This window comes from Oncorhynchus masou, chromosome 8 (genome assembly GCF_036934945.1).
Source record: "Oncorhynchus masou masou isolate Uvic2021 chromosome 8, UVic_Omas_1.1, whole genome shotgun sequence".
Taxonomy (NCBI): Eukaryota; Metazoa; Chordata; class Actinopteri; order Salmoniformes; family Salmonidae; genus Oncorhynchus; species Oncorhynchus masou.
In genome coordinates, this window is record NC_088219.1 from 20,054,794 (window position 1) to 20,076,831 (window position 22,038).

A 22,038-nucleotide genomic window follows, 5' to 3' on the forward strand; every position below is an offset into this window, starting at 1 on the left:
GCTTCCCCTCTAGCCAAGGCTAATTTAAGGAGAACGATCCTGGCTGAGACAAATGGTTTGAAACGTTTAATAAATGAACCCCACGTGATCCTGGTAAAACAGAGGGCAGTGAGCACAGTCTAACTGACCCATTGTATTTGTGTGAAGTCAGGTCAACTGTGTGACGGTATTGGGTGCGTTCAAATGTCATGCCAGGTCCTCTATGGCTGCTTAATGACCTGATGTTTTATCTTCTACTTGATAGAAATATAATAGACATTTGGAATAGATTTGAGCTGTACTTGTATCTTTCAAAATGTACATGGAAACAATTAAAACATGGAGATTTGATCAAATGATTCAAGCTGAGAGATGATGAATATGACTGAATATTGCAGGTTTGTATTTATTAAAGATCCCCATTAGCTGCTTCCAAGGCTTCCAAGTTATATACAATATAAAATATTACATGACATTACATTTCATAACACTTGTCACAACACATTAAGTGTGTTCCCTCAGGCCTCAGGTTGTGTGCAGGCAGGTGTCACATGGGTTGGTGGTCTGTGTGTGTGGGTAAGTGGTGTACCTATAGAACTTGGGGATCAGGGGTGGTCTCAGGAGGGGTATTCACTCTGAGCCATTTCAAATGCAACAACTACACTTCATCATGGATTAAAACAGCCACAGCCCCTGCGTACCTTCACTTGCCAAACACGCTCACATTACAGAAAAGCGGGCCATGCCTAGGGGCAATACTCCTGCCTTCTTTAAAGGCATGCCCCCTCCAACACAGGGGGGATTAGTCCTGGGAAATAGGCAGGGGAGTTACATCTGGGATCAGGGGGGGAGAGAGAGAGAGAGAGAGAGAGAGAGAGAGAGAGAGAGAGAGAGAGAGAGAGAGAGAGAGAGAGAGAGAGAGAGAGAGAGAGAGAGAGAGAGAGAGAGAGAGAATGGGATTGCATTTCCTAAAGCTGGCAACACTTTCATACAATATCTTTGAATGAGAAGGCAGTCATGCAGTGAAGGCAGAGTCATGCAGTGAAGGCAGAGTCATGCAGTGAAGGCAGAGTCATGCAGTGAAGGCAGAGTCATGCAGTGAAGGTGGTCATGCAGTGTCCACTACTATGGTACACAACTGCATCTCAGTCTCCCCCTTCTCTCTGTCTACCTCCCTCCCTCTCTCAGTGGTGCTGCTGTGGGGGCCTGATCTATGGCACAGAGTGGCGTTGAACGGATGACAGTAGGCGAGAGGAGGATGTATGAGTGATGCTGGGGGAAAGCGTGAATGGGAGGTACACTCATTTCTGACGCGTGAGCTGTTCTTGCGAGCGGATCTCGACCCGACAGAAAGAGGGCTTTGATTTAGCTGGGGGTCCAGGGCATCCTGGATGGGCTCCATCCATCTTGCAAAGTAATTACATTATGAGCGTTTCCATTGGAGGGCAGAAGCTGGGGGATCTCAATGGCTTTATAAATCACATTTACTCACTAGAAACTCACTAGAAACTCACTAGAAATTGGAGGGAGATAGAGGGTTCTATTATATTTCATACTTTGTTAAAAAAAGATTGTCCAACACTGCTGTCAGAGCTTAAAAAGACCATTTTAAAATTAGAGTTTGGGAGCTAGGACGAAAGAGATATTGTGGAAATGTTCAGGTAAAACCTTTCTAACTTTAGTAGCTTTTCAACTACTAATTTTATTTGGGGCTAGATTCCGTCTGTACCGCGGAAGATCTGCGTTATAAGCGTGATTTAAATTAAGGTTATTTCCAATTGAGCAGACATACAGTGGGGAGAACAAGTATTTGATACACTGCCGATTTTGCAGGTTTTCCTACTTACAAAGCATGTAGAGGTCTGTAATTTTTATCATAGGTACACTTCAACCGTGAGAGACGGAATCTAAAACAAAAATCCAGAAAATCATTGTATGATTTTTAAGTAATTCTGCAAACACAGGAACATTGCCTTTAAATTTCAATCAAACTATGGCGAGGATCATCCGCGATACGGATTGAATCTGGGCCTTAATTTAGTTAACTAAGGATTGTTATGATTGGCTTTAGCAACATTACTATACAGTAGCGCAAAGTAACGCTGATTAAGTTTGAAATTAAAAGATAGAAGCAATTTACTGTATGCATTTGACTAATGAGGTTGATCACATGCACAACACACATGTAAGCACAGACACACACACACACACACACACACACACACACACACACACACACACACACACACACACACACACACACACACACACACACACACACACACACACACACAGCAGAGGCTGCTGAGGGGAGGACAGCTCATAATAATGTCTACAACGGCGCAAATGGGATGGCATCAAACACATGGTTCCCATTTGATACCATTCCACCAATTCCACTCCAGTCATTACCACGAGCCCATCCTTCCCAATTAAGGTGCCATCAACCTCCTGTGACACACACACACACACACACACACACACACACTCTTGCTCTCCCCGCCACCTCCTCTCTCTCAGGACAAGAATTAGAATTCTGACAAAACGTGTCTTAAATGGGGTTACAATCCTCTTCCCTTTGTCTTAAGGGTCAGTAACCACACACCCCCAGTCACGTCCTGTCTTATAGTGGACTTAGCTAGCATTAGCACGTACACACCCGATCCTAGCATGGACAGAATAGTCAGTGGTGGGAGATGGAACAGAGTAAATAGGCATTTCAACGTTATAGCTTTAACCGGTGCTAACTTGTGTATTATAAACTGGGTGGTTCGAGCCCTGAATGCTGATTCGCTGACAGCTGTGGTACATTATATCAGACCGTATACCAGGGGTATGACAGAGCATTTATTTTTACCCCTCTAATTACATTGGTAACCAGTTTATAATAGCAATAGGGCACTTGAGGGTGTTTGTGATAAATGCCACGTTGCGTAGGCCTAAGAACAGCCCTTAGCCGTGGTATATTGGCCATATACCACACCTCCTAGGGCCGTATTGCTTAAATATTGGGGGTTGGTAGGTTGGCCTGGCTTGATATGTTTTTCCTGAGGAGCCAGCTGCATGTCACTTAGGTCTGCAGCAGATACAAGATTTGCTCTCTATCCCTTGACTCAAACCCAATAACATTTGCAATATCTTAATTATTTAATATGTGTGTGTAGCTTACAGAGTTCACATCTATATACATTCATCTTATTTTTAGTTGGCCAAAGAGTTGATGAGGTGATGGCTGGATATCTTTTTTAGCAAAGTCCGATATAGAACACGTGAGGTTATGCAACTATGCAACTATGTGCAATGAAAACCAATGAAGCAGAAATAATTGACCTATTTGGAGGTAGACTGGCATCGTATCACTTCTACACCGATAAATAAGACACGCAATATTTGTATTCGTTTTATTGCTGATAGTCGGGATTGTTTTTCTATGCCAGTCTTGGCCGAGAACCTGAACTATGAAAGTTTCATTTGATATCCGAATTTGGCGTGCCTGAAACGCTCCTCTTCAACATGTCTCCGTCCATGGGGGGGGCTCTTAAGCAGGAAGGCACCCTTCACGTTTCTCTACAGCGGCTCTCTCAGGGCACTGTATATCTCTCTGGCTGCAGAAAACATCTAATTTCTCCAGCATTAAATTAGGTTTTTCAATATTTTCTGAAACTTATGTATTTTTAAGTTTGCTTTGTTTGAGCAACAGATCCTTCCATTTATTGATTAATGTGGGGAAGACACTAAAATTAAACGCGCAAATTATTATGTAACGTCATATCGCTGCATGAGGTGGCAAGAATGTTTGGGGGCCACTCTTGTAATGCAATTATTTATTTATTTTTATGAAATTGCTGTTGGACAAGATAATTTTGAGTCAGCCTGGTAATCTCCATACACCTAATTTATCTCTCTCCGCCCGTAGGCATGTCATGGCTAAGGCTAACAGTATGGGAAATGTCCAGAGGGCTCAAGTCAACTCGTAAATATCTCCATAGTTCATGTATGAGAGCAGAGCAGTGATCTACGTACAATGAGTATACAAAATATTAGGAATAGTGTTTTATACATTCAGTACACCTTCCTAATATTGAGTTGCACCCAATTTTGCCCTCAGAACAGCTTAAATCCGTCTGGGCATGGACTCTACAAGTTGTCGAAAGCCTTCTACAGGGATTTTGGCCCATGTTGACGCCCATGTTGTCTGGATGTCCTTTGGACATACACACGGGAAACTGTTGAATGTGAAAAACCCAGCAGCGTTGCAGTTCTTGACACACTCAAACCAGTGCACCTGGCACCCTCTTCCATATCCTGTTCAAAGGCACTTAAATATTTTGTCTTGTCCATTCACCTCTGAATGGCACACATACACACTCCATGTCTCAATTGTCTCGAGGCTTAAACATCCTTCTTTAACCTGTCTCCTCCTCTTCATCTACACTGATTGAAGTGGATTTAACAAGTGACATCAATAAGGGGTCATAGCTTTCATCTGGATTCACCTGGTCAGTCTATGTCATGGAAGGAGCAGGTGTTCTTAATGTTTTGTACACTCATTTGATGTCCTCTGGGACACATGATGTTGAGGAGAGCAGAAGTGCAAGCCATATGTCATATACGCTGCAATATGGGTCATATGAACATTGATCTCATCATATACATTGTGTCATGCTGTCATGGCATTTATTGCCGATGATGTCATAGGCTTTGTGACTGACAGTGACTCTGGTCATAAAGTACACACTTCATGTTATTGCAGTTCATCTGAAATAGAGAAACTCAAAGTGCTGCTGAGTGTTTTAGAGAAATGAGAAACCACAAAAGGTCATCATTTCCACAAGATAAGACAGAAAATGACAATTTTCCAAACTGTCTCATCATGGATTGGTGGTTTTATATCATAGTCAGCATAAAAGCACTCTTTTGTATCTGGTTCTATCACGGTTTCACCAAATGTTTGGTTTAGAGGTCAACATTTGTACCTATCAGTGGCTTCGCTGACAACTTTGACTCTCTCTCTCTCTCTCGTAACATTTCCAGAGTGAAACGTGTCTTCAGCACCTGCCTCTGTGTTATATAAGAGCCTGAGAATGAAATATGGGTAGTGATACAGGATGATGTAGAGATGGTTATGTGATACGGTACGGAGGTTGTTGTGTCAGGGATGATGTAGAGATGGTTATAATATAATAATATATGACATTTAGCAGACACTTTTATCCAAAGCAAATTATAGTTAAGCGTACATACATTTTATGTTCGGGTGGTTCCGGGAATCGAACCCACTATCCTTCATTGTAAGTGTCAAGTTCCAGCAACTGAGCTACAGAAGACCACTTATTAAGTGGAACTGTATATAGTGGGAAGTAACTAGCATAGATGAGTTATGAGGAGGGTGGGGGCACCCAATCATAATCATCTGTGTCAAGGGCACTCCATGTTACTGTAACATAAACAATCAATATACCATTTCACAACCATCACCACATACATCAACGGTTTGAAGTGAACTTGTAGAACATCTATAAGAGGCCTTAATGATGGTGCGTGAGCTTTAAATTGAACCAAGTCTTGATCAGGCTCAGCAGCCTTTTGATGAATGGTTAGTATCCTGCATTAGTTCAGACGCTTGTTATATTATACATCATAATCTGGGAGGCCAGATGCTCACCTTCAGGGAGCATTGCATGCTTTAACTAGAGCACATCACACGTTCCAGGCATGTTTCATTATACAGCACTGTACACTACCGCTTGGCGCTAAAAAGTAAGCTAAGCCCACTGAGGTATACATCACTTGTAAATGGGGACAATGTCGTTGCTCAACTCGGGCTGAAACAAATGTGTGGCCAGGTGGAAAGCCCAACCATCGTGATGAATACAGGCTGGAGGACTGCTACAGGCACGCTACAAATGAACTTTAGGGCCAATGCCTACAGAACCTCTGTCTGCCCTGCTGTGATTCAGTGGCTGCCTCAGTCTGTTTAGCTGTCTGCTTTCCATCTGGTTTACGTGTGCTTGTTTGGCTTGTCTCCTCCACCACTGCTGAAACCCAGTCCCTAAACTGTAGTCCAGCTGGGATCTGAGTTTCCAAACAAATGAATAATTAGAGTCATTTTTTTGGGAAAAGCAGTTATAAACTGTATCGCTGTTTTGTTTTGCAACGGTGTGAATCCCTTTTCTCCAGCAAAGTGATGGTGGATTTATTCCCCCGAAAAACCACTGGCGTTCCGCTGACTCAACAAACAGATATCGGCAAGTCCTCCCGTCACTCCCTCTGTGTTGGGGTTCCTTTCTGGTTGACCTCTCAAGCCAAGGAAGCACTATGTCCTGTGGCATCAGGGCCTAACAGACACCCACAGGAGCCACTTACACACTGATCCCTGGCCCCTAGAAACACAGAGGGAACCCAGGGAACCAGTTAAGACTGGATACACTGTAACAGACTTACACACATAGAGGCTCTACTCCAGCTCTGTTAAAAATAGATTCTCTCTTCCGATGACCTGTCCTTCACCACAACCCTTGATTATCTCTGTAATGTCGCATGGTGGATGCTACAAGGCCCTCTGGAATGTGAAATGAAGAAATGGGACAGAAGAAGCTCTGCATCATGTTGTCGTGATGTGAATTGATGGTGACATGTAGCAGAGGAATGTCCATACGGTTTGTGCTCAGGAAATAATTGCTCCCTAGCCATGACTAAGGGACTAGTTGGGGACAGTATCTAGAGGCTAATTAGACAACACTGGGTTTAATTAGGAAGACTTCGTCTCCGTCATTTACAATGTTGATTTCAATCATCTCTACACAACACACATGACATTTACGGTCGGGAGGTTACAAGCTTGCAACAAATGTGACATGTTTGACCACAGAGAATACATCAGTTCCCTGTTTCTCCTTCTACTAATACAGTAAAGCTCAAATTTCACTCTTCACATGCTAAATAATACTAGCAATCTTTCCGTCAGGCCTCTATAGCCTGTCAGTCGTAGCTCATGATGGAACACAACAAAGGAATCTCCTTAGTCAGCAGCTGCAGCGGAGGCATGTGCAGGGGAGACCAGTCACTGTTGCTCTACGACCCGGCCAGCAACACTGGCTCACTGGGGTTAGGCACATCATATCACACATCCCAGAAAATAAGCACGGTTCATTGGGCCACGTTGAGAGCTTTTTAGAACCTGGCACCATCACATTACAGGCAGCTGCTGAAATATAGATCTTTGCCTTGAGAAAAGTCTTGAGTGCAGCCGATGATTCACACCCTACACTGGTCTGTTTGGTGTGAAGCCTGTGAATGTAGCAAATTGTGGGGAAAAAATAACAGCTGGCTACATTAAGGTGGTGAAAAGGTCAATAAAAGTGCTGAACTGAGATCAGCCATATGTGAAAAATGACTGCACGGACATCATTTGTATGCACAAGAGGCAAGTGTACTCTGAGATTTCCTGTACGCTGAGAGAACTATCCAGAGGTCAGCTTAATGTAAGATAGGGGCTGTACTGATACCAGTCTGAGGTGTGTGTGAGAGAGGACTAGCGATCAGCTGGATGAGAAATTAACCTGTACAAAAAATGACCTTAATATACATGGTGAAGACATGGACGACAGCTTTACTGGCCAAACAATGCAGCGTTTTATGTAAACAACCTTATTTACTCTACCAAGAAGAAATGTCTACATTTATACTTGCCCAACATATCACTTCATATTGCCATAGAAGTGGAATATGAGATGGCATGGTTATAAAGTTTGACTTAGGACAAAAAAACAAAATAATAGAACATGAAAATAAATGTTCATAACATAACCAACTGCCTTAAAGTGAACATTTGAGTGTGAAGAAAGCAGGCTCCACCCACCCTGGCCCCTGATGATGGTTTAAATGTTAATCCAGCTGTGGTAGATGCCTACAGGCTGGCACTGTGTAAGACAGAACACACAGTAGTTGTGCCAGAAACCAGAGAAGAAGCACATACTCAGGGGTTGGTGCAAACTGAACATCGCCGTACACCCTTCATTATTCATGTGCTCTGAGGAAAGGCTCCATACATGCAAGTCACTGCTAGGTTACATCCCTATAACCCTTCCCGGTGCCTGGCCCGCTCCTTCCCTGGGCCTGGCCTGCTCCACTCACAGTCATACTAAGATCCTCCAACAGAAACTCTCCATATAGATGCAATGCAGGTCTACTAAGTGACTCTTTCTCAGCAACAGGGAATTATAATTTCTTTGTGGATGATAATTAATGGTGATTTGTGTAGGAGTTTATACATTTTTCTTAAGGCGAAATCAAGTCTGTCATTTCAAAGTGAAAATTTCAAACTAGAGGAGCCTTTTTAAAACACAATCCATGTCTCAATTGTCTCAAGGCTTAAAAATCCTTCTTTAACATGTCTTCTCCCCTTCATCTACACTGATTAAAGTGGATTTGACAAGTGACATCAATAAGGGATCATACCTTTCACCTGGATTCACCTGGTCAGTCTATGTCATGGAAAGAGCAGGTGTTCTTAATGTTTTGTACACTCAGTGTAGTATGTTTGTGCTGTGAGCATTTCAAAGTGTGAATAATGAGCGTTCCTCATAGGTGAGAGTAGCCCCTTAAGCCCTACACTCTCCCTTGCATTTAGACTGATGTGATGGCAGCGTTATGACACAGCAAGTGCTGCTCCTGGCATGGGACCAGGGCACAGACCATAGAACTGGACACAACCTGTTGGTTTTAGCCAGTGGAAGACCCCGGAGTTCTAACTTTAAGTAAAATAATCATGATTATGTAAAGCTTCACAGAATGGCAGATCCCAAATGCTGTACATTAAACCACTGCTCAACTCAGAGGGCTCTGGTCCCATAGAATCTGACACTCTTTTTCACAACCCTCCAAGTCATTGGAGTGATAGCAGAAGTGACTTTAACTTTAAAATCATCCATGACGAGTTACAGGTGCTAAGACTAGTAGTTGTAAAAGTAGTAGTGGTCGTGCATTGCTAGGTAACGACGTAAACAAAGCCACTTCATATGAATGTGGCAATGTGTATGTTGTCTCATATATCATGCGCAGGAGAGGCTCTAACAATGGGGATTTCAAACCACCCGTTGTATAACTCTCCATACATCATGTATGCATTTTAGAGGTTCCCGGAGTCATTAGAGGGTATAGGTCGGACCACTAGCTGATTAAGACCCTGTCAGTAAGATCAGTGGGCAATGCGAGGCGGATCCACTATCATTAAGAAGGCTAAGCCAGTGTACAAGTGTATCCTCGACCTCCATCTGAACAGAGGTCCTCTTGTCTGAGCTGAATTCTGCCATTGACTGAGTACTGCCCAACCAGCACTGAATATAAATGTGCCCCTCTCCTTGGATGTGAGTGTGTGCATTCGCTTGCATAGTCACAATGCACACTCCTGTGATACCAATACCAATGCACACTCCTGTGATACCAATGCACACTCCTGTGATACCAATACCAATACACACTCCTGTGATACCAATACCAATACACACTCCTGTGATACCAATACACACTCCTGTGATACCAATACCAATACACACTCCTGTGATACCAATACCAATACACACTCCTGTGATACCAATACCAATACACACTCCTGTGATACCAATACCAATACACACTCCTGTGATACCAATACCAATACACACTCCTGTGATACCAATACCAATACACACTCCTGTGATACCAATACCAATACACACTCCTGTGATACCAATACCAATACACACTCCTGTGATACCAATACCAATACACACTCCTGTGATACCAATACCAATACACACTCCTGTGATACCAATACCAATACACACTCCTGTGATACACACTCCTGTGATACCAATACCAATGCACACTCCTGTGATACCAATACCAATACACACTCCTGTGATACCAATACCAATACACACTCCTGTGATACCAATACCAATGCACACTCCTGTGATACCAATACCAATACACACTCCTGTGATACCAATTCCAATACACACTCCTGTGATACCAATACACACTCCTGTGATACCAATACACACTCCTGTGATGTGTATCTGGTTATAACTGTGTGTGTATGTTTTACATGTGTGACAATGAGGGTGTATGTTGATGACAGTGACCAATATTAATATTACCTAAAGAAATCACACAGGTCAATACATGATATCAAACATACAGCAATCTATTTCACCGGTATGGCAGAGGGATCTGGCACGCTCACACTAAGAGCACATACAACCATTATCTATCAAGTGAAAAAATCTATCAATCCCTACGTAGCCAAAGGGCTACCGATGGGCGCAATTAATTCCCTAAATGGTTCCTCGACTGGTAAGCAGCACGACTGGCCCGACTGATATGCCCCAGTCCGCCCGCCGTAGACTATCATTTGATCATGTCCTGATTCAAATCAAATCGGATGCTGACCATCTTGGTTCCATTTTATTCTCTGGTAAAACGGAAAGACACGTCGGCATCGCGGGTTGCTCTGCAGATATTAGCCAGCCATAATGTTAGCGTAAAAACCTCAGGGGGCGACATCTTATCAACAGGCAAAGGCCACTGAAATAGCACACTATTGAAACGAAGGAAAACATTTGTATTACACATTCGCATGAAGGTTTGCCAATATTGACAACTAATTTCCCAACGGTGACAGTGCGCCAGGATCGATTATACGAAGGAGATACGGAACAACAGCGTCACACCGATGCTTGCACACACAAAAGCTATAGGAAATCATGAACATTATTTTTTTAAAGGGAGGAATAGGCTTACCCAAAATATTCCCGGTAAACGTGAGAACGCGAGGGTCTCCCTTGAAGATGCGTCTGGTTTTCTCTCTTGCTTTTTTCGGATGATGTTTTACGCCATTTCTTTTGCAAGATTATTTCTCATTAAAGTGAGGTGTCGCAGGCTTTCGTACATCAATTCACCTTCTCCGTGTCGATCTGTCCCCCTTTCCCCAAAAATAATACCTCTTAATGCCCCCTCCTCCTCTCTTTCCTCTTTCTGACAACACCCTACTCTCTCTCCCTAGTCGACAGATAGCTTACCACATTTTTGAGTTCGTAAGAGAAAGGCAGAGGATAAAATAAAACAATAATAAAAACAAATGCGTGTAACGCATTAGCGTGAACTCAAAGCAAAGGATGCTCTTCTTCTCTCCTTTCCATGGTGATACATTTCCACGGTGCCTCCCTCTGTTGTGAGAAGGCCTACATTAACTAATTATTTAAATTAATAAAATAAAGACGCTCCAAACAGGGTGTCAGACCTCTCCTCTGCGTACTTGCGTTGTCGCTCTGCTTTACTTCGTCTTTGATGTTTTATGTCGGCAACAAAGCGGAGCTATGAATGGATCATCCGTTTCGTTGTTGCCTCGTTTGGCATATCATAATGACTTTTACAGGATTGTAATGATGTTAATTATTTTGCAGCCCCGACAGATCCATCAATGCCTCACTCGTGAAGATTCTTCGGCTAGTGCCTGAGAAGAGATGCTGTGTCTCATCTCTCTCTCTCTCTCTCTCTCTCTCTCTCTCTCTCTCTCTCTCTCTCTCTCTCTCTCTCTCTCTCTCTCTCCCCCTCTCTCTCTCTCACACACACACACTTCTCTCTTTTTTAAAACACTCACGCTCATTCGAATTCACTCAAAGCTACCGCAGATTGAGTGCGTGTGCCATCGGTCGCTGCTTGCCACATTATGTTAAAATTTTCTTTTGCAGTGATACTTTTTTATGAATAGACAGCGAAGATAGGAGGAGGCATTATTGTCAGCCGAAGCCAATCTATATCTGTGAAATCATCTTAAAGAAAGTATTCTGTTTTGACCTCACTCGGCGCAGTGTTTCCATTATCGAACGAAGTCTGTTTTTCAGATGGAGATCTGCATCAGGGTGACGTCAGAAATGGTTAAAGCCATAGAAACAATTCCCTTCTCCCTCATCGACAGAGAAACCAATTGAGATGGCCTATGTTGCACCGGGTCTCGGTATCTTGAAATACAGCATCTGTATTCTGTATCAAATGACTTCAATGAACCATGCTACTGTGATGTGTCGTTCAGTCCTGAATGTGTTTGTCGGTGTAGGGCAATGCAATAGAGGGAGCTGGCTGTTGTGGAGTAGCCTTTACCTATGATGCCAGAGGTTCACCTCCGTGCCATTTGGCACCTTGTCTAGAAAAATAGATAATAAGAGATAGATAGGTACTCCATATGATTCTTGGCTGGTGTGTCAGTGTGCTGTTACTCTGTAGCAAGCACATCTCACATGTCATGGTCAAATGATAGAGGGGGTGGGTGCTGGTGTGCCCAGGGGTCTGTGGCCACTCATCACAGGTAAGGGCAGAGCAGAGGACTGACAGAGGAGAGAGCCGGCAGCTGCAGGTGCATCATCCGCTCTGTGAGTCCGTGTGATTAACCAGAACAACAAAGCAGAAGAGCTGCCCAAACCAGCCCCAGGGGTTTTACTCAGCAACTCTGTGTGTGTGTGTGTGTGTGTGTGTGTGTGTGTGTGTGTGTGTGTGTGTGTGTGTGTGTGTGTGTGTGTGTGTGTGTGTGTGTGTGTGTGTTTGTGTGCACGTGTGTGTAGCTACCAGGAGGTCAGATTGTATATGTTAGGCCAATAATGCTCCTGAAATCTATAAGTTGACAATAATTAATCAACTGCGCATACAAACATGTCCAAATGTATGTAGTTGTACATGTGTGGGTTTGATGCCTAGTTATGTTAGACAATAGCTTGCAGGGTTGTAAATGCTAAAAAAGGTTGTAAATGTTAAGAAAGGTCACACACACGTACTGTATTGTTCTGCACACAGACACGCACGCACGCACACACACACACACACACACACACACACACACACAAACATGTCAATAACATTACTTAATGCATATGAGTGTGTGTGTTGGTAGAGAGATGGTGTTTCATGTGTTAAACTGTGACAGTAATGTCCGAGCATTGGTGTGGTCTATACAACGTGTTGTATGGGGTGTGTTTTGCAGTCAAGGCTCTGCTTTCAGTGTTCTCTGACCAGGTGCTAATTGGAGCCAGTGGCAAAAACACATCAGTTTGTTTCCATCGACTTTGAGGCAGGAGCACAAAGCACTCTAATGAGCACCTAATTATTGACCACTCTCTATATAGCCAAGACCACAAGAAAGGACAGTGCTGTTGCACACACACACACACACACACACACACACACACACACACACACACACACACACACACACACACACACACACACACACACACACACACACACACGGATGAGTATGCACACACATGCACACATACAGTGCCTTGCGAAAGTATTCGGCCCCCTTGAACTTGCGACCTTTTGCCACATTTCAGGCTTCAAACATAAAGATATAAAACTGTATTTTTTTGTGAAGAATCAACAACAAGTGGGACACAATCATGAAGTGGAACGACATTTATTGGATATTTCAAACTTTGTTAACAAATCAAAAACTGAAAAATTCGGCGTGCAAAATTATTCAGCCCCTTTACTTTCAGTGCAGCAAACTCTCTCCAGAAGTTCAGTGAGGATCTCTGAATGATCCAATGTTGACCTAAATGACTAATGATGATAAATACATTCCACCTGTGTGTAATCAAGTCTCCGTATAAATGCACCTGCACTGTGATAGTCTCAGAGGTCCGTTAAAAGCGCAGAGAGCATCATGAAGAACAAGGAACACACCAGGCAGGTCCGAGATACAGTTGTGAAGAAGTCTAAAGCCGGATTTGGATACAAAAAGATTTCCCAAGCTTTAAACATCCCAAGCAGCACTGTGCAAGCGATAATATTGAAATGGAAGGAGTATCAGACCACTGCAAATCTACCAAGACCTGGCCGTCCCTCTAAACTTTTAGCTCATACAAGGAGAAGACTGATCAGAGATGCAGCCAAGAGGCCCATGATCACTCTGGATGAACTGCAGAGATCTACAACTGAGGTGGGAGACTGTCCATAGGACAACAATCAGTCGTATATTGCACAAATCTGGCCTTTATGGAAGAGTGGCAAGAAGAAAGCCATTTCTTAAAGATATCCATAAAAAGTGTTGTTTAAAGTTTGCCACAAGCCACCTGGGAGACACACCAAACATGTGGAAGAAGGTGCTCTGGTCAGATGAAACCAAAATTGAACTTTTTGGCAACAATGCAAAACGTTATGTTTGGCGTAAAAGCAACACAGCTAATCACCCTGACCACACCATCCCCACTGTCAAACATGGTGGTGGCAGCATCATGGTTTGGGCCTGCTTTTCTTCAGCAGGGACAGGGAAGATGGTTAAACTGGATGGTAAGATGGATGGAGCCAAATACAGGACCATTCTGGAAAAAAACCTGATGGAGTCTGCAAAAGACCTGAGACTGGGACGGAGATTTGTCTTCCAACAAGACAATGATCCAAAACATAAAGCAAAATCTACAATGGAATGGTTCAAAAATAAACATATCCAGGTGTTAGAATGGCCAAGTCAAGGTCCAGACCTGAATCCAATCGAGAATCTGTGGAAAGAACTGAAAACTGCTGTTCACAAATGCTCTCCATCCAATCTCACTGAGCTCGAGCTGTTTTGCAAGGAGGAATGGGAAAAAATGTCAGTCTCTCGATGTGCAAAACTGATAGAGACATACCCCAAGCGACTTACAGCTGTAATCGCAGCAAAAGGTGGCGCTACAAAGTATTAACTTAAGGGGGCTGAATAATTTTGCACGCCCAATTTTTCAGTTTTCGATTTGTTAAAAAAGTTTGAAATATCCAATAAATGTCGTTCCACTTCATGATTGTGTCCCACTTGTTGTTGATTCTTCACAAAAAAATACAGTTTTATATCTTTATGTTTGAAGCCTGAAATGTGGCAAAAGGTTGCAAAGTTCAAGGGGGCCGAATACTTTCGCAAGGCACTGTACACAGACAGATACAATATTAATTTTGGGGCTCTAAACAGAGCTAATGTGGAGAAGGATCCAGGGTGGTGTTTCTCTCTAAGTAAATGACAACTGTGTGAGTGCAACCCTCCAAATCAAGGTTTATTGGTAGCGTACACAGATTTGCAGATGTTATCGCAGGTGCAAAGAAATGCTTGTGTTTCTGGTTCCAACAGTTTAGTTATATCTAACAATACACACAATCCATTAATTTGTATATATCAGAAATATCAGAACGAGTCATATCAGAAAATGTACTGAAAATAAAAAATAATATATATATACTGTATATATGGTGTGTATAGACAGTATGAATAGAAAAGGTGTTTGCAGCAGTAGGATGGGCCTTGACTAGAATACAGTGTATGCATATGAAGTGGGTAAAACATAATCTAAACATTGTTAAGGTGACCGGTGTTCAATGTCTCTATATACATGGTGATGTGGGAGGGGAGAGAAGTGTGGGAACGTCAACAAGGCTTTGAACCGGCTCAGTGTGTTGAGTAGTAGAACAGCGCCCTCTGTTGGACATAACTTGTTAGTGTGCCCACACACAGAAAACGTGAAACACAGAGGGAAATTCTGTGCATGACAAATTAATACAATTGCACTACACTACAGTTAGATGAGAGTATTTCTCTTTTTCAGTCTAAGATTTTTAAGTTAAGTATTATCCAATTTACTCTGTACTCTGTACATTATGTTTCAATTAATTCATCATTGTCTATTTCAATTACTTGCAGATACATTTTTCTATCAGTTATCATTCTTAAGGTAGGCCTTAATGTTTAGAATCAAATATGGCTCACCAGTCTATGGTGTCCCACCCAGTGAATTGGGTTTTCCCAGTGGATAATAGGGGAGCAGCTGTGGTGCTCTTTATGCAGTGTTGTGGTGTCTCCCACTGTATCAGCCTGGTTGAAAGATCTCATGTCTTTTCTACACTTAGAAACAATGAAATAGACTTTGAGAGGTCGTGCTGATAACTTTTTCTTGAGATGGCAGTCTTTAATTTCCTTTTCTTTTGAAATGTCCTTCTATTGATCAGGAGTAAGAATTTTGGCCAACAGGGGATATGAGAGGGTGTGGGAGGGAAGAGATAGTATGTTGTGATATTTATTTATCTATTTTTGTGTACGTATATGTGTGTTTGTATGTGCACATATGTGCATATATGTATATTTATATATGATTATTTACAATTATATGTTTTATTTTTATTTTTTATGTGTGCTGCTTTTGATGTTAAAGGGAGAGAGGTGTTTCCATAAGTATAATGGGATAAAAGGATGTATCTATTCAATTTGTTATTTGTATTTCTTTATATGTCCAACAAAACAATTATATATGTATATATATATATACAGTCATGGCAAAAAGTATTGAGAATGAAACAAATATTAATTTTCACAGTCTCCTGCCTCAGTTTGTATGATGACAATTTGCATATACTCCAGAATGTTATGAAGAGTGATCAGTCCCTCTTTGCCATGCAAATGAACTGAATCCCCCAAAAACATTTCCACTGCATTTCAGCCCTGCCACAAAAGGACCAGCTGACATCATGTCAGTGATTCTCTCGTTAACACAGGTGTGAGTGTTGACGAGGACAAGGCTTGAGATCACTCTGTCATGCTGATTGAGTTCGAATAACAGACTGGAAGCTTCAAAAGGAGGGTGGTGCTTGGAATCATTGTTCTTGCTCTGTCAAACATGGTTACCTGCAAGGAAACACATGCTGTCATCATTGCTTTGCACAAAAAGGGCTTCACAGGCAAGGATATTGCTGCCAGTAAGATTGCACCTAAATCAGCCATTTATCAGATCATCAAGAACTTCAAGGAGAGAGGTTCAATTTTTGTGAAGAAGACTTCAAGGGGATCAAGAAAGTCCAGCAAGCTCCAGGACCGTCTCCTAACATTGATTCAGCTGCGGGATCGGGGAACCACCAGTACAGAGCTTGCTCAGAAATGGCAGCAGGCAGGTGTGAGTGCATCTGCACGCAGTGAGGCGAAGACTTTTGGAGGATGGCCTGGTATCAAGAAGGGCAGCAAAGAAGCCACTTCTCTCCAGGAAAAACATCAGGGACAGACTGATATTCTGCAAAAGATACAGGGATTGGACTGCTGAGGACTGGGGTAAAGTCATTTTCTCTGATGAATCCCCATTCCCATTGTTTAGGGCATCTGGAAAAAAGCTTGTCCGGAGAAGACAAGGTGAGCTCTACCATCAGTCCTGTGTCATGCCAACAGTTAAGCATCCTGAGACCATTCATGTGTGGGGTTGCTTCTCAGCCAAGGGAGTGGGCTCACTCACAATTTTGCCTAAGAACACAGCCATGAATAAAGAATGGTACCAACACATCCTCCGAGAGCAACTTCTCCCAACAATCCAGGAACAGTTTGGTGACGAACAATGCCTTCTCCAGCATGATGGAACACCTTGCCATAAGTTACAAGTAAGTGGCTCGGGGAACAAAACATCAGTATTTTGGGCCCATAGACAGGAAACTCCCCAGACCTTAATCCCATTGAGAACTTGTGGTCAATCCTCAAGAGGCGGGTGGACAAACAAAAACACATCCATCAGTCAGGATGTGGCCCAGAGGTTAATTGACAGCATGCCATGGCAGATTGCAGAGGTCTTGAAAAATATGGGTCAACACTGCAAATGTCGACTCTTTGCATCAACCTCGTGTAATTGTCAATAAAAGCCTTTGACACGTATGAAATGCTTGTAATTATACTTCAGTATTCCATAGTAACATCTGACAAAAATATCTAAAGACACTGGAGCAGCAAACTTTGAGGAAATTAATACTTGTGTCATTCTGTCACACCCTGACCATAATTTGCTTTGTATGTTTCTATGTTTTGTTTGGTCAAGGCATTCTATGTTTCATGTCTAGTTTGTCTAGTTCTATGTTTGGCCTGATATGGTTCTCAATCAGAGGCAGGTGTGAATCATTGTCTCTGATTGGGAACCATATTTAGGTAGCCTGTTTGGTGTTGGGTTTTGTGGGTGATTGTTCCTGTCTTTGTGGCACCAGATACGTCTGTTTTGTTTTTTTGCACGGTTCTTGTCTTGTTTTGTAGTGTTTGTGTTTTAGTTGTTTTATTAAAACATGAATCTAAATAGCCACGCCGCATTTTGGTCCGACTTTTGGTCCGACAGCACCAGTCAAAAGTTTAGACACGGGGGGGTTTTCTTTAATTTTTACCATTTTCTACAGTGTAGAGTAATAGTGAAGACATCGAAACTATGAAATAACAAATATGAATCATGTAGTATACAAAAAAGTGTTAAATAAATCAAAATATATTTAATATTTTAGATTCTTCAAAGTAGCCATCCTTTGCCTTGATGACAGCTTTGCACACTCTTGGCATTCTCTCAACCAGCTTCAACTGGAACTTTGAAGAATCTCAAATATAAAATATATTTTGATTTGTTTAACACTTTTTTGGTTACTACACGATTCCAGATGCGTTATTTCATAGTTTTGATGTCCACTATTATTCTATAATGTAGAAAAACCCTTGAATGAGTAGGTGTGTACAAACTTTTGACTGGTACTGTATATATAGATATATAAGTGTTGTGGTGTCGCTCTTGTCGTGATTTATGTTTTGTCATATATATATATATATATATGTATTTTTTTTTTAAACATTTATTTTAAATCTCAGCCCCAGTCCCGGCAGGAGGTTTTTTGCCTTTTGGTATGCCATCATTGTAAATAAGGATTTGTTCTTAACTGACATGCCTCATTAAATAGAGGTGAAATACAAATAAAAAAGTAGTACCTGAGTGACGGTTGCTGTCCACCGCCATGTGGTGCTGAATGTCAGAACTTTGGAACTCACCATCACTGCTGTTCGTGGTGCTGAAATCATCGCTTTTAGCTTAATTTGTTTCCATCGGACATTCTTCACATGACAGTCATCACATACACCACATGTTTTGGTTATATGATAAGTCATAAGGAAATTCATACCTTTGCAGCCTGTTCTCATAGACTAGACCTAACATAGTAAAAGTAAATCTGGGAACCTCATTTGTATGATATGATATTTTATGTTTTGTATGGTTACATAAGACAGAAGGTTACTTAAGTCAAAATCAAAAGTAGGGTGGGTAATCGGGGTGAATGGGTATGCATATAACGCAAACGTCTAGCAACCCAAAGGACAACTTCAGCAGTATAGCTAATTAGCAACTACTTACTACTTTTATATACTTTGGAACTACTTAGCATGTTAGCCAACTGTTCCCCTAACCTGTTAACCTCACTCCTAACCCTAACCTTAACCCCTAGCCTTGCTAACGTTAGCGTTAGCCCCCTAGCACCTTGCTAAGGAGTATTTCTGCCTGTATTTCTGCGTTTACATTTTTGTTCAGTATAATAGGAGTGTTCCGGATTTACATTTTCTATGTTACTTCTACCCCTGTGTCCAGGTTAACCTTTGATACAACGTGAGTGACAATGGAAAGGAGTACACACAGTCATCAGCTTTAGGCTGTCAAATGGGATACTGTAGGCCTCTTTCAAAGGGCCTAAGGATAATGTTATCTATTGGGGAACACATCCTGATATCAATCTTCAGGTATACAAGTTGATTGATTAGTATCAGCCCCCTGAATACACCAGCTGTCAAACTAACTCAGCCAGTTATATGTCTCTGTCCTATGACCAGAGTGTTAGACTACTAAAGATGAAATACTACTACCTAATACTAACAGTAAGGAATCAAGTACACAGCTGCTGCGTCTGTGTGATGTGTTTTTGTCATCTCGTAACTTGTAAGGCTGTGTGGTTTATGTTCCTTTATCTTAGTCCCACTGAATGCTTGGTTATTTCATCCCTCCTCATCCCCTAGAGTGTTACAGTGATTCAGCGTCGGTTTTCACTGATGAGGGATGTGTTCAATCAAATTGGGTTTGAACATGTTACACATGGGAGTGCTAGTCAAATGATGAACCTCCTTCCTGTTGGCTCTCACACTGATCTCCCGTTGTAAAGCAATGGACTGTCCACATAGCTTACTGACAGTACCATAAACCTACTAAGTTGCAATGGTGGTCCAAACACACACACACAAATCCAATTTATTTATATAGCCCTTCGTACATCAGCTGATATCTCAAAGTGCTGTACAGAAACCCAGCCTAAAACCCCAAACAGCAAGCAATGCAGGTGTAGAAGCACGGTGGTTAGGAAAAACTCCCTAGAAAGGCCAAAACCTAGGAAGAAACCTAGAGAGGAACCAGGCTATGTGGGGTGGCCAGTCCTCTTCTGGCTGTGCCGGGTAGAGATTATAACAGAACATGGCCAAGATGTTCAAATGTTCATAAATGACCACCATGGTCGAATAATAATAAGGTAGAACAGTTGAAACTGGAGCAGCAGCATGGCCAGGTGGACTGGGGACAGCAAGGAGTCATCATGTCAGGTAGTCCTGGGGCATGGTCCTAGGGCTCAGGTCCTCCGAGAGAGAGGAGGAGAGAATTAGAGAACGCACACTTAGATTCACACAGGACACCGAATTGGAGACACTGTGGCCCCACCCGATGACACCCCCGGACAGGGCCAAACAGGAAGGATATAACCCCACCCACTTTGCCAAAGCACAGCCCCCACACCACTAGAGGGATATCTTCAACCACCAACTTACCATCCTGAGACAAAGCTGAGTATAGCCCGCAAAGATCTCCTCCATGGCACAACCCAAGGGGGGGTGCCAACCCAGACAGGATGACCACATCAGTGAATCAACCCACTCAGGTGACACACCCCTTCCAGGGATGGCATGAGAGAGCCCCAGTAAGCCAGTGACTCAGCCCCTGTAATAGGGTTAGAGGCAGAGAATCCCAGTGGAAAGAGGGGAACCGGCCAGGCAGAGACAGCAAGGGTGGTTCGTTGCTCCAGAGCCTTTCCGTTCACCTTCGCCCTCCTGGGCCAGACTACACTCAATCATATGACCCACTGAAGAGATGAGTCTTCAGTAAAGACTTAAAGGTTGAGACAGAGTTTGCGTCTCTGACATGGGTAGGCAGACCGTTCCATAAAAATGGAGCTCTATAGGAGAAAGCCCTGCCTCCAGCTGTTTGCTTAGAAATTCTAGGGACAATTAGGAGGCCTGCGTCTTGTGACCGTAGCGTACGTGTAGGTATGTACGGCAGGACCAAATCAGAGAGATAGGTAGGAGCAAGCCCATGTAATGATTTGTAGGTTAGCAGTAAAACCTTGAAATCAGCCCTTGCTTTGACAGGAAGCCAGTGTAGGGAGGCTAGCACTGGAGTAATATGATCAATTTTTTTGGTTCTAGTCAGGATTCTAGCAGCCGTATTTAGCACTAACTGAAGTTTATTTAGTGCTTTATCCGGGTAGCCGGAAAGTAGAGCATTTTAGTAGTCTAACCTAGAAGTGACAAAAGCTTGGATAAATTTTTCTGCATCATTTTTGGACAGAAAGTTTCTGATTTTTGCAATGTTACGTAGATGGAAAAAAGCTGTCCTTGAAATCGTCTTGATATGTTCTTCAAAAGAGAAATCAGGGTCCAGAGTAACGCCGAGGTCCTTCACAGTTTTTTTTGAGACGACTGTACAACCATTAACTTCTTGAAACTCCCCATCCCGGATCCGGGTTTGTGACTAAAGCCTCAGGCTCATTAGCATACGCAACGTTAACGATTTCTGAAAATCGCAAATAAAATGAAAATAATGAAGCTAGCCTTTTCTTAACAACACTGTCATCTCAGATTTTCAAAATATGCTTTTTGAACCATAGAAATTGACTAATTTGTGTAAGAGTATGCAAAGCTAGCATAGCATTTTGAGTAGCATTTAGCACGCAACATTTTCACAAAAACCAGATAACCAAATAAATAAAATCATTTACCTTTGAAGAGCTTCTGATGTTTTCAATGAGGAGACTCTCAAATACCAAATGCGGAGTTTTTCCTGAAAGCGTCTGTGTGTAGGAGAAATTGATATTTCTTACCGAAACAAACCGAAAATTCAGTCACCTAAACGTAAAACTTTTTCCGGATTAACTACATAATATCGACAAACATGGCAAACGTTGTTTGGAATCAAT

The 22,038-nt window shown here is 42.3% G+C and overlaps 1 protein-coding gene across 1 annotated transcript in view; it reads right to left on the reverse strand.

Annotated features, from left to right (window-relative positions):
- Positions 1 to 11,521, reverse strand: part of LOC135544347 (neuroligin-2-like) — an 80,022-nt gene extending 68,501 nt beyond the window's left edge. The window contains exon 1 of the mRNA XM_064971888.1: positions 10,765 to 11,521. The gene's annotated coding sequence lies outside the window, so the exon portion shown is untranslated. The remainder of the gene's footprint in view (positions 1 to 10,764) is intronic.
- Positions 11,522 to 22,038: the final 10,517 nt, after the last annotated feature.